Below are 12,353 nucleotides of genomic sequence, written 5' to 3'. Positions count from 1 at the left end.
TTTGCAACATGGCAGCTTGGACACGGTGCTGCTTATGCCAGCAAGTGACATGGATCAGTTTTCCTGCCGCATATAACATGGTGCCTCTGGCAGGTGGGTTATAAGCCTCCAGGTCTACAAATACGACTTTTTAACCGTGATTTAAATGGGGTTCCATGCTTGTGGAATGTTGTCAAGGATTAGGGCCACCAACCCTCACCTTAGAGCAGATACATCCTCGTTAGCACTCAGCATTGTGGGTCTCCACAGGCTTCTAGCAAACCGTAAATGAGCCCTAACTCAACTGTAGGATTCAAGACTGTGGATTCTGCCTGCTTCCAACATATGCCTAACCAGCAAGACATAAATTAACTTCTCTGGACCTGTTTCCTTATCTGCAAATTGGCAACAATAACAGTATGCTCCCATCAGGTTATCAATGGGAATTAAATGAGCTAATACAAGGTAGGCCCCAAACAATGTCAACTGTCCCTATCCACAATGGAGAGATGCCATGAGAGATTAATTTTCCAAATTAAAATAAGTCTTGGATTCACTGGGAGAAAATGTTATTTAAGAATAGAGAGCCCTAACTGGTTTGGCTCAATGTATAAAGCATTAGTCTGTGGGCGAAAGGATCCTAGGTTGGACTCCGGTCAAGGGCATGTACCTTGGTTTCAGTCTAATTAGCATATTAGCTCTTTAATATCGATGCAGCTGATCGATGTTTCTCTCTCATCAATGTTTCTAACTCTCTATCCCTCTCCCTTCTTCTCTGTAAAAAATCAATGAAATATATATATTTTTAAAAGAATAGAGAGACATGTCTAAGAGCACACTGGAAATTCCTGCTTTGAGCAACCCAATCTTTTTGTTGCTAGCCAAAAAGTGACAGAAGCAGAATTACTGTTTTCCAATCATAAGAGGAAGCAAGAAGCCATGGAAGGCATGACGCTGTAAGAAGTGGCCGGTACTGATGGTACTGTCCTGGCACGGGGGCCATGGGGAGTTTGTGAAGGTAAATTTAAAGGAAGCAAACTGACTACACAGAAATAATGAATGCTTATCTTGGAAGAAGTCATCTCTAGATATCCCTGGGCTCCATGATTTTCCAGTAACAAAAGCCTCCAAAGCCCTAAAGAGTCTTCTAGTCCAGCCAATGTGGCTCAGTGGTTGAGCATTGACCTATGAACCAGGATGTCATGGTTCAAATCCCAGTTAGGGCATATGCCTGGGTTGCGGGCTCAATCCCCAGGTTGGGGCATGCAGGAGGGAGTCGATCAATGATTTTCTCTCATTACTGATGTTTCTATCTCTCCCTCTCCCTTCCTCTCTGAAATATATATTAAATAAGGAATCTTCTTCTGAACAGTAGTCCCTCCTTAATCCACAGGGAATACAGTCCAAGACCCCCAATAAATGCCCGAAATCACAGTACCCAACCCTATTATACCATATTTTTTCCTATACATGCATACCTATGATAAATTTGACTTATAAATTAGGCACAGTAAGAGATTAGCAACTATAATTACTAATAAACTAATTATAACAGCATGCTGTAATAATAGTTGGTGAATGTGGTCTCTCTCTCAAAATAACTTCTTGTACTGTACTCACCCTTCTTGTGCTGTTGTGAGATAAACCAATCCTCCTGATGTGATGAAGTGGGGTGAATGCCATAGGCCTTGTGACATAGTGTTAGGCTCCTATTGACCTCCTGGTAATATGTAACAAGCACTTTATGGCTTCTCTTTGGCATATCCAAATTACCAGTCTCGCTACTCTTGCATCTTGGGGCCATTTTTAAATAAAATAGGGTTACTTGAACACAAGCATTGTGATACCAGGACAGTTGGTCTGCTAATTGAGAAGGCTACTACGTGACTCAGGGGTGGGTGACCGTGTACAGTATGGGGACTCTGGTCAAAGGGATGATCCACCTCTCGGGAGGGATGGCACGAGATTTCATCACGCTGCTCAGAATGGCGTGCAATTTGAAATTGATGGATTTTTCATTACTAGAATTTTCCATTTAATATTTTGGACCACGGTTGACCTTGGGTAACTGAAGCTATGGAAAGTGAAGCCGCAGAGAAGGGGAAACTACTATATTAGAGGGTCTGTCTTTTCCCTGTGGTTACTTGACATCTTTCAAATGGACAGTTTGTGGAGGTTTGTGCCCAGACCCTGGAGGTTGGAAATGCCTGGATTTGTATCCTGACTCTGCCTTTCTCTTAGCTTTGTGATCTTAGGCAAGTTAATTAACTTCTCTGTGCCATGGGCCATACAAATTACATCCACCTCATCCAGCTGCTGTGAAAGGAGACAATTCAAATAAAGCATGTCACCACTGACTGGCACTTATTAAGATGCTGTTATTATTCACACCAGTATTTTTTTAATTTATCTTCCATTACCTAAGACCCCTCACCATTTTTATAGATGCACGGCATCATCTGGGTTCTCTTTTCTCCTTACCAAACCTGGTGCTCAGGCTGTGATTTTTTCAGTTAACATCTTCCAAAACTCTGGAATCTGCCACCATGACCCAAAGGTTAGCTGCTGAAATGGATACCATGATAATTGAACTGAATGTCTACCTCAGAGGTCCTCAAACTACAGCCCCCGGGCCACATGCGGCCCGCCGAAAACATTTATCCAGCCCGCCGGGTGTTTTTGCCGCCGCTGCCTGTCCTGCTTAGCAGCCCACTCGTCCCAGGCCCGCAGTGCGCATGTGTGGAATGTCTGAGGGACAGTGAACTGGCCCCCTGTTTAAAAAGTTTGAGGACCCCTGGACATGGTCAAATGGAACATTAACACTTTTACAATGATTATGTGGCCAATACTATTTGAGAGCACCAGCTTGGGAGTCAGATGGACCTCGATTCAAATCCTAACAGCTTACAAGAACGTACACAACATTGTCTCTCTCTGCCTCAGTTTGCTCATCTGCGATAGCTGCTGTGCTGGACATCTTCTATGCGCTCCATCAGATGTCACTCGACCCTTCCCCACCCTGTTCTGTGCCCCAGAGGCATCAATAAGCACTCTTGCCCTCTGGTTCCACATGGGGAGCCCCCAGGGGTCAGTTCACAACCTGACTCCTGGAAGGTCACACATTGGTTCAGACGTCTTCAAACACAGCTCTAATGTCTGAGCACAAAAACTTGCCAGTGGAGGAAGTGTGTGTGTATAGCCTCCAATATAACAGAGCTCCTGATCCGACAGGTATGTAAGCTTTATCTCTTCTTGTTCCTCTTGATGTGTCCTCATGCTGATGAAACCAAATTGCTCACCCGCTATTTCCTGAACTTGCCCATGCAGTTCCCTTTGTACCTCTGCTTCTGCGGTTCTTGGCCAGGACCTGACTGTACCTGACTACATGCTACCTTTTGCTCAAGTGCCTTCAAGGCATCCCCACCCCCCATTCCCAAGCACAGGAAATTATTTCCTTGCAAGAACTCCCATATCGCTGCATGTGTATCTTTCTTTCTGCATTTTATCACTTCCTGCTTGTATTATAACTGCATGTTTATTTCCCATGTTGTTTTCTAAGTGCTATGGGGAAATGTCTGTGTTTTACTCCTCCTGTGCCCCCCCACCATTCCTTGCCCACAGAGGCGAAATAAACACTTCACGAATGACGTGTGTGGCTTTTGTTGGTGAGTGAAGACCAAATGCTGGTTGAAAGAGTGCTGCTGTGAGCTCATGTTAAGGATGTACTTACACAACACTTTCTCACAAGCACTTCTTTGGGGTGTTCTTCAGCTATCTAAGTATTGTGCTCAGGTAGGAGGGCGGGGATGAGGGGTAAATTCATCTCTAGTCTCTCTTTTAGATCATTGCTACTTATAGTTCATGACCAAACACTGTCTAACAAGGTGAGGGGTAACCCTGCATGAATGATGATATTCCAGAACAGATGGCAGGCGCTGGGGGAGGGGAGAGTATGAAGAGAGGGTATAAATGGAAATTATCATTCTCTGCCAACCGGGAAAATAGAATACATCCTCTACGCTGGTATCTTTGCTTCCCCTCTTGATATTAGGACACACCATGATGAATTAATGTTTATGACTCGATAAATTCAGCCAAGATGCATCGTTGTATTAAATTAGCACTGTGTGCCCTGGCCCTGCCGTGTGCTTTGGGGGATACCAAGGACTGCAGGCAGAGTCTCTGCCTCTATTTTAATGCTCAAGCTTATGCCATCTAAACGTCACCGTCCGCAGCAAAGAGGCATATGGATGGGTCCATCCTATGACAACTCTCTGCCCTAAAGCCATTCATGACTTGAAAGTACTTTAATATAATTTGAGTCACATTATATGAGTGAGATTCTCCAGGCCTGAGTTATTCTCTGGAAAGAAATAAGGTTCCTTTAAGGCAGCCAAGGGTAAAAATAGCTTGCCATGGACTTTGAGCTGGGAGCAAGTGTCAGTGACTACCTGCCTTTCTGACTCGACTGGCCCTTTTCTTCTGTCGCTCATCCCAGAAACTCGCACCAACACTGCTGATCTTGGCCGAGTGAGCGATGGAAATGCCCGGAATGGTTTCGGGTCCTATGGGTGGTCTGCGGAGGCGCAGGGGGTCTGCGGGCCGGGGAGAGGAGCAGGGTAGGTTACCAAACACCCAGCCAGTGCAGCACATTGCCTCCTTTCTCCCGAGTTTCCATTTAATTCGTTATTTAAAATTGGTTTACATAGTCTATGACTTCCAAACGAAGAAACACAACTTCACATTTGTAAAGGTCACTTAATCTACTGCTAACTGCTGATTCTATTGTTTTTGCAGCAACCCACTTCACAGGGAGGTGGGGAAGGTGCACTAAAATGGGCTCAATTGCTTAGTAGAGTGAGAGCAGAGTAGGTAACATACTAGGCGTTGTAGATAAAATTCATCACTTGCACTTGCCACTGTGTCTCATTGTATTAACCCCTTGAAAGCACAACATACATTTGACTCCTCCTGGATTACAACCCAGCACAAGGCATAAATTATTCTTTACTTCTATTAAGCCTTTACTACTATCTGATGACATATCCTAAAGAAGCCAATCCTAATATTAACTGCTATATATTAGTCCTCTGCCTTTGCTATGCCTACATATTTTTAATGACTGTCCCTCAATCCAGCACCAGCTGATTCGGGACAGGGAACCCTCCATCTCTCAGCCAGCAGGCTCAGCCATAGAGCTGCATTCGGAGTGGCTCGGGAAGGGCCTTGGCGTTCCCTCATTTGTAAGGTTTTTTAGTCAGAGAAGAACAGACGTCAATTCTTGCAGCTGCTCTCATGGCCCTGCCCAAAGGGAAGCCACCCTAAAAATAGAATCAAAGGGAACAACAAATGGACTGTCTGATAGACTATTCTAAGGGGCAGGTTGGAGGATTCAATAATGAAAGTATGTTATCAAGTGTAATGAGAAGCATATGGAGTTTGGAGAAGTTTGGGGTGTGACTTTAACAAAGAGGCTCAATTGGCCAAGTTCATGGCTATGTTACACCTGGAGATATTAGTTTAAACACATAAAATTGTCAATAGGAGATACAACCGAATGTTTTAAAGTTTTACATGATGCTTCCGATATACTGCAAAGTCCTTGGGACACACTTTTAAGTTTTCAGAGTAAACTACAGGCTATAGGCCTTTAAAATGGTGTTAGTGGCCTGTAAGCTTTTTAACTCTTCAGAGAGCAATTAGGTTCCTTTCCTCCCAGGGACTTCTGGTATTACTGTGGTGCAAGTGGAGTTGTAGCCAAATGTATAATGCTACCCTGGACTTCATCCATGAGCTCACAGCCTAAAGCCTTCCTTGCCTAGTAGTCCCTCTCATTTCTGTGGGCTTCCAATTTCCCATCTCTCTCAGTAAATTGGTGGAGAAGTAAAGCAAATCAAACAGGAGGATGAAATACATACCATTTGAGCGGACTGATGTCATACACAGAAGCCCCTAGCACTGTGTCTGGAGCCCTTGTTAACTTTTTATTTTTAATTCTATTTTATTTTTTTTATTTTTTTTAACAGGGGAAGGTGATAGCCATCTACAAACCAAGGAGAGAGGCCTTGGACATCCAGCCTCCAGAGTGATGAGAGAATGCATTTCTGCTATTGAAGTCCTTGGTACAGTCCTTTGATATCGCAGCCCAAGCTGTTCCAGGTCTCATTCTCCCCAATTAGGAATACAGACTGTAGTGAACATTCTTGGGCATGTGTTTGACGGTGGAAGTCTGAGGACCCTTCTTGATCTCCTGCTTCAGTCTCTTGAAGAAGCTCTTCTGGTCATAGGGAATGAGGCCCATAAAAGTCTTCTTCTTGTAGGAGAACAGCATAAGCATGAGCACCTGGCTGTGGGCCACCCAGGGAAAGTGCACGAAGGCCCAAGAGTTGTTGCCTATAATGCGGAAGAGGCTTCTGTGGGACTCCAGGTCCAGGTTGGTGAAGGAGAACTGGACCATCCTTGATTTCCAGATATAATGGCCCAGTGGGATCAGCAGCCGCAAGGGAAACAACTCCATGATCAGCTTCTGAGGCCACAGGTCTGTTTTTAGGTTCTCACCATGATCCATGTAGACCTGGCAAAGCAGTGATCACATCAGCAGGGTGTTGGTGCCTGGTTTGAGCTTCTCCTTCCACTCGAGGACCCCGCTCCAGGCCAGGGATTTTTTGGAGATTGGCTGCTGCTCACTGAGGGCCAAGACCCCTAGCTGGGCTGGTGAAGGGCCACTCCCCTCACCTTGGGGTACCGTGCCCACCATGGATAGTGACCCAGGCTGTGCAATGGGGGGCAGGCCCTGACCAGGGGTCACTGAGGACTGGTTCTTTTTTATAGTTTCCATGTCCTTTTTTTATGGTTTCCATGCCTTCTTTTGTGGTTTCCATGTACTTTTTTATGGTTTCCATATCATTTTTTTAATCCTTACCCGAGGATATATTTTTTATTGATTCTAGATAGACTCAATGTGGCTTCTTCTTTAAATCTCTAGTTGTAGGACTTCTCTTCAGCGAGATTTCAGGCAGTTCTGGATGATGGTTGTTCTGTAGTTTAGTTGTAATTTTAATGTGGTTGTGAGAGCCAGGCTGTGTTTTTGTGACCGGGTCCCCCCTTGCCCTTCTTCAGCTAAAATCCCTTGTTAACTTTTTAAATGCATGTTTTTGCCCTGGCCAGTGTTGCTCAGTAGGTTGGAGCATCATCCCATACCCAAATGATTGTGGGGTTGATTCATGATGAGGGCACGTATAGGAGGCAACCAATCCATGATTCTCTCTCCCTCTCTCTCAAATCAATAAACATATCCTTGGGTGAGGATAAAATAAATTAATTAATTAAATATATGTTCTTACATAAGGTTTTAAAATAATTATAGAGGTAATTATACTGTACATAGAGTTAGTTATACTTTTTGCTTTTTCACTTATTTCTTAAGTAGTTTTACCCATATTATATTCATTTCATACTTTGTCACAAAATATGCTCATGTATAAAGATGAAATCACATCGAAATGTGTAATTTAAAATATAAAACCTCCCCTTCCTTCTATATCCAACACCCAAGAGGCACTAATCTGTGTATATTCTTCTAGAGCTTTTTATCTATAAGAGTGTGTGTGTATCCCTGTCTACATAAGCATGTTCCATATAGAATAATTTTTATTTACATAAGTGGGTCAATCTAAACATAAGGTTTGAAAACTTGCTCTTTTTCACTTAACAATGTACCTTGGGTTGTCCAATTTAGCAAATAAAAAAGTACAGGATGCCCGGTTAAATGAGAATTTCAGATAAACAACACTTTTTGTGTGTGTGTGTGTGTAAATATGTCTCAAATATTGCACAAGACATACTTATACTAAAAAGTGACTCGTTGTTGATCTGACATTCAATTTTAACTGGGAGTCCTATCTTGTATATTACAAACATCTGTCTATATCTGCATTTAGTTGTCCCTCCATTTGTTTAAGTTGGCAGTGTTCCACATGCCTAAATATGGCCAGGACATATCTCTTGATAGTAGAATTAAAGATAATTTTTCTCTTTTTTTCCTCATTTGTCATTATTAGAAGTTTGTCGTTGTAGGTGCCTCATAAAGACAGTAGGTCCTGCAGATTAGAAGGCCTCTTTGTCTATACAACACTTTGACTGATGGGCCCATGGAAGCCTGGGAGGGAGCATGTGGAATATTTGATTACTTTGCTCTCTAAAGTGGGAAGACTCCAGGGAAATCCAGAAGGAAGTAGGGGAGGAGAAGTCCAGCCCCGTATTGAGAGGGTCCCACACTCAGGTGACATTCTCAATATCTTCTAAGTCATCCTTCATTGCCTGGGACTGATGGGTTTGGTGAAATCTTCCAGCTGGACACCCTGGGCCCAGACTAGGAATTGATGGAGCCCCAGGTTCCCTATGAGCCCTGGTCCCTATTTCCCCCTTTAGGACACTCCCAATCCTCTAGACTGGTTGACTAGATGCCTGAGGAGCTTGGGGGACTTCATGCCTAAGGGGACCTTGGGGCCTGGCCCTAGTTCCGGAAAGGAAGGTTGGAAAGTGGATCATCTCCACTGTTCAGCACAGAATTTATTACATAGCATTGCATGAGGTTGGGTAGCCAGTATGGGGCTGACACACTAATTCTGAATGATTCAAATTGTTTATATAAACAAGAGCTTGACAAAGAAATATTTGTCCTCCCTACCCACATATCCATCTGCCCTAGGAGTGGCGCTGGAGAAGATGAGTGAGAGGAAAGAGAAAGACATGGGAGAGCTGCAAAAAATAGGATGCCCTGTTGACAAAGGACCTGAGAGAAACCAAGAAACCCAGCTGAGAAGGATTTGGGAGAATGTCTAGTAATAATAATATATAATAAATGATAGCTAATAAACAATATCCTTATCATGGCCAGGCATTTAAGAATTGTGCATATATACTTGTTTAATGCTCACAACCCTAGCGGGTAGGAGCTATGACACCCCCAACTGACAAAAGAAAAAGGAGAGAGGAAAAGAGAGAAGAAAGGAAGGGAGGGAGGGAGGGAGGGAGGGAGGAACAGAGGCCCAGAAAAATAAAAATTAGGCAACTTAGCCAACGTCACACAGTAACCAGGAAGTGGTAGAGCTGGGGTTTGGCTCATTGAGTTGACTCTAGCATCCATGGTCTAAAACACTTGGCTATACAGATTGTGTTTAATAAAGATTTTTTAAGTTGTCGACTATATGGTGTGGGATATGACCACTTCCCATTACCCCCAACTTTCCAGCAAACTCTACTATACCCATGAATGACTTATTATTATTATTATTTCATAATTTTGCTCTGTTTAGAAATCAGGAAAGAGGCTGTTTCTTGTTTAGATCTGTAAAAGGAAGAAGCAGAAAAGCCTGGTCAGGAATGAACCTGTGACCATAAGACTTCCTGGAGTCCAAAGAAATCTTTGGGAACATCTATATATCAGTCAGGATGCCAACAGGGAAAGAAGACATCCCCCCCTCCACACACACAGGGTTTAACCGAGAAGAGTTTAATGGGGTTGGGGAGCAAAGTTAAGGGAACCAGCAAGGGAAGGTGAAGCACCAGGGACTAGCAATAGAGAGAAGCCTTTACACTCCTAGTGCTTAACCAGTTAACTGCCACACATTCAAAACGGAAACCATCCCCACACGCCACGATATTTTCAATTTAATTGCGTCTATAGATGCTTGTGGCATACAAAGGGTTATGGGGTAGAGGGAGGAAACTGTTACTGAGTCCACAGAGAGCTTGGAATCTTGGAAGACAGCTGCCTGCCTGGAGCACTGACTATAGGATATAGAGCCATGGCTACACAGGTAAGAAGCAGAGGGAATGAATATCTCTTCCTCTTTCCATTTCCACTATTTGAGTTCCTGCAGATGTTGTCTTTTAATTGAATTTACTAGGGTGACATTGGTTAATAAAATTATATATCAGGAGTACAATTCTATAATACATCATCTGTATATTGTATTGTGTACTCACCATCCCAACTCAAGTCTCCTTCTATCACATTTATGCCTCATTTACTCTATTCTACTTCCCCATCCCCCTTTCTTTCGGGTAATCACCATACTGCCATCTGTGTTAATGAGTTATTGTGTTTTTCTTTGGTTTGTTTTTTGGGTTTTTTTTTTTTTTTTTTTTTTTTTTTGCTTAATCCCTTCACCTTTTTCTGCCAGCCATCCTTACCTCTGTTTTCTATATCTATGAGTCTGTTTCTATTTTGTTTCTTAGTCTATTTTGTTCATTAGATTCCACAAATAAGTGAAATCATAAGGTACTTGTCTTTCTCTGACTGGCTTATTTCACTTAGCATGATACTCTCCAGGTCCATCCATGCTGTTGCAAAAGATGAGATTTCCTTCTTTTTTACAGCCACGTAGTATTCCATTGTTAAATGTATCACAGTTTTTTTTATCCAGTCATCTACTGATGGGCACTTGGGCTGCTTCCAGATCTTGACTATTGTAAATAACACTGCTATGATCATAGGGATACATATATTCCTTTGAATTGATGTTTCAAGGTTCTAAGGATATATTTCCAGAAATGGAATCACTGGCTCAAAAGGAAGTTCCATTTTTAATTTTTTGAAGTAACACCATATTCCTTTCCACAGTAACACCATATTCCTTTCCACCAGGCTGCATTCCCACCAACATGAGGGTTCCCTTTTCTCCACATCCTCACTAGCACTTGTTGTTTGTGGATTTATTGATGGTAGCCGTTCTGACAGGTGTGATGTGACATCTCATTGTGATTTTAATTTGCATTCCTCTGATGATTCATGATATTGAGCATCTTTTCTTATGTCTATTGGCCATCTGTATGTCTCCTTGGCCCATTTTTTAATTTGGATTGTTTTTATAGTATTGTGTTTTATAAGTTCTTTATAAATTTTGGATATTAACCCCTTATCAAATATATCACTGACAAATACGTTCTCCCATACAGTGGGTTGTATTTTCATTTTGTTGATGGTTTCCTTTGTTGTGCAAAAGCTTTTCAGTTTGATGTAGTCCCATTTGTTTATTTTGTTTCCATTGCCCATGGCAATATATCAGAAAAAAATATATTGCTATGAGATATGCCCAAGATTTTACTGCATCCCAGAAACAGCCTGAAATACCTGAAAAAGAGCAAGGCTGCCACCAACTGGTGGGCCCTGTTCATATCTGCTCTACTGTCCAGTTAAGTATAACCTACTTTTGTATTTTTAGTGCTTAAACTTTGGAAATTTCCTGTCTTTTGAAACAAAAGCTCAAATCTACAACCATATTTTAAGCATTCCAACTGGCTGCCTGTTACTATTCTCCACCAAATAGATACGTGTCGCAGCTCATTGGGAGCCCACTCCTGGTGTTTCGAGAGAGGGTTTTGGTGACTGTCCAATACCTAGTAACCATTAGATGAGTCGAGTGAGAGTCCTTATACTCTAAGGTCAGAAATTCAACTTAAAGTGGCTTACATCCAAAATTTGAGTTTATTTGCTTCTGCAACTAGGAAGTCAGCTCTGGAACTGGTCTCAAAAACTCCCAGCACTCAAGTAATGTGCAAGGGGAGTCATAAAGCCAGATTCGCTTTGTGTGTTTTTTAATCCTCACCCAAGGACATTTTCCCACTGATTTTTAGAGAGACGGGGTAAAAAAAGGGAAAGACAGAGAGAAATACTGATGTGAAACACATTGATAGGTTGCCTCTTGCATGGACCCGGGCAGGGGAGGAGCCTGCAACCAAGGTATGTGCCCTTGACCGGAATCAAACCCAGGACCCTTTGGTCCGCAGGTTGATGCTCTATCCGCTGAGCCAAACTGGCTAGGGCTCATTTTGTTGTTCCCTTTCTCTCACACTCAGCACTCTCACCGAGTCAGAGGTAGCCTTTCCCCAGGAAAGGATAAGGAATGTTAAAGGAGGACTGCAAAGAGAAAGAAGCAATTGGTGTTGATATTTTCAATGCCTAAATTTGAAAATCTCATAATAGAGATTGTGAAAGACAGATCTTTGGATCTGCAAAAGCAGAGAATTTTTGAGAGAAGAAATGATTTTGAGACCCCAAAGAGCTAATCCCTGAAGGAGCCAGGGGATAGGGGCTGCGCCTGAACAGTATGGAGGAGAGGAATAGTTGGCCCGGCCCTGCAGACTGTGTCAGGATTGTCCAGATGTGGAGGTGGGGAGGTCGGGGGGAGGCTTGGATGGACTGTGATCTGGAGGAAGGTTGGTGACCCCACAAGAGGAGAAGAGCACCAGGAGGGACTTTCCGAAGAGGAAATGGGGTTGGCTTTGGGATACTGCCCAGGCTTTTGCTCCAGCAGGATTTGAGACCTGGATTGAATCTCCCACTGAAAAGGAAATGCATCTGTTTTAAA

At 42.9% G+C, this 12,353-nt stretch overlaps 1 long non-coding RNA gene across 1 annotated transcript in view; it reads left to right on the top strand.

Moving 5' to 3' along the window:
* LOC139012429 (uncharacterized) overlaps positions 1-8,020 on the top strand; it is a 28,938-nt gene extending 20,918 nt beyond the window's left edge. Inside the window, exon 2 of the long non-coding RNA XR_011471867.1 lies at positions 6,006-8,020. This is a non-coding gene — a long non-coding RNA (uncharacterized lncRNA). The remainder of the gene's footprint in view (positions 1-6,005) is intronic.
* The last annotated feature ends 4,333 nt before the right edge of the window (positions 8,021-12,353 follow it).

This window comes from Myotis yumanensis, unplaced genomic scaffold (assembly GCF_028538775.1).
Source record: "Myotis yumanensis isolate MYYU_CA2020_CCGP unplaced genomic scaffold, mMyoYum1.0.hap1 SCAF_6, whole genome shotgun sequence".
In the NCBI taxonomy this organism is placed as follows: domain Eukaryota; kingdom Metazoa; phylum Chordata; class Mammalia; order Chiroptera; family Vespertilionidae; genus Myotis; species Myotis yumanensis.
Note: the sequence above shows the minus strand (reverse complement) of the source record. Positions and strands in the feature narration are given on the sequence as shown.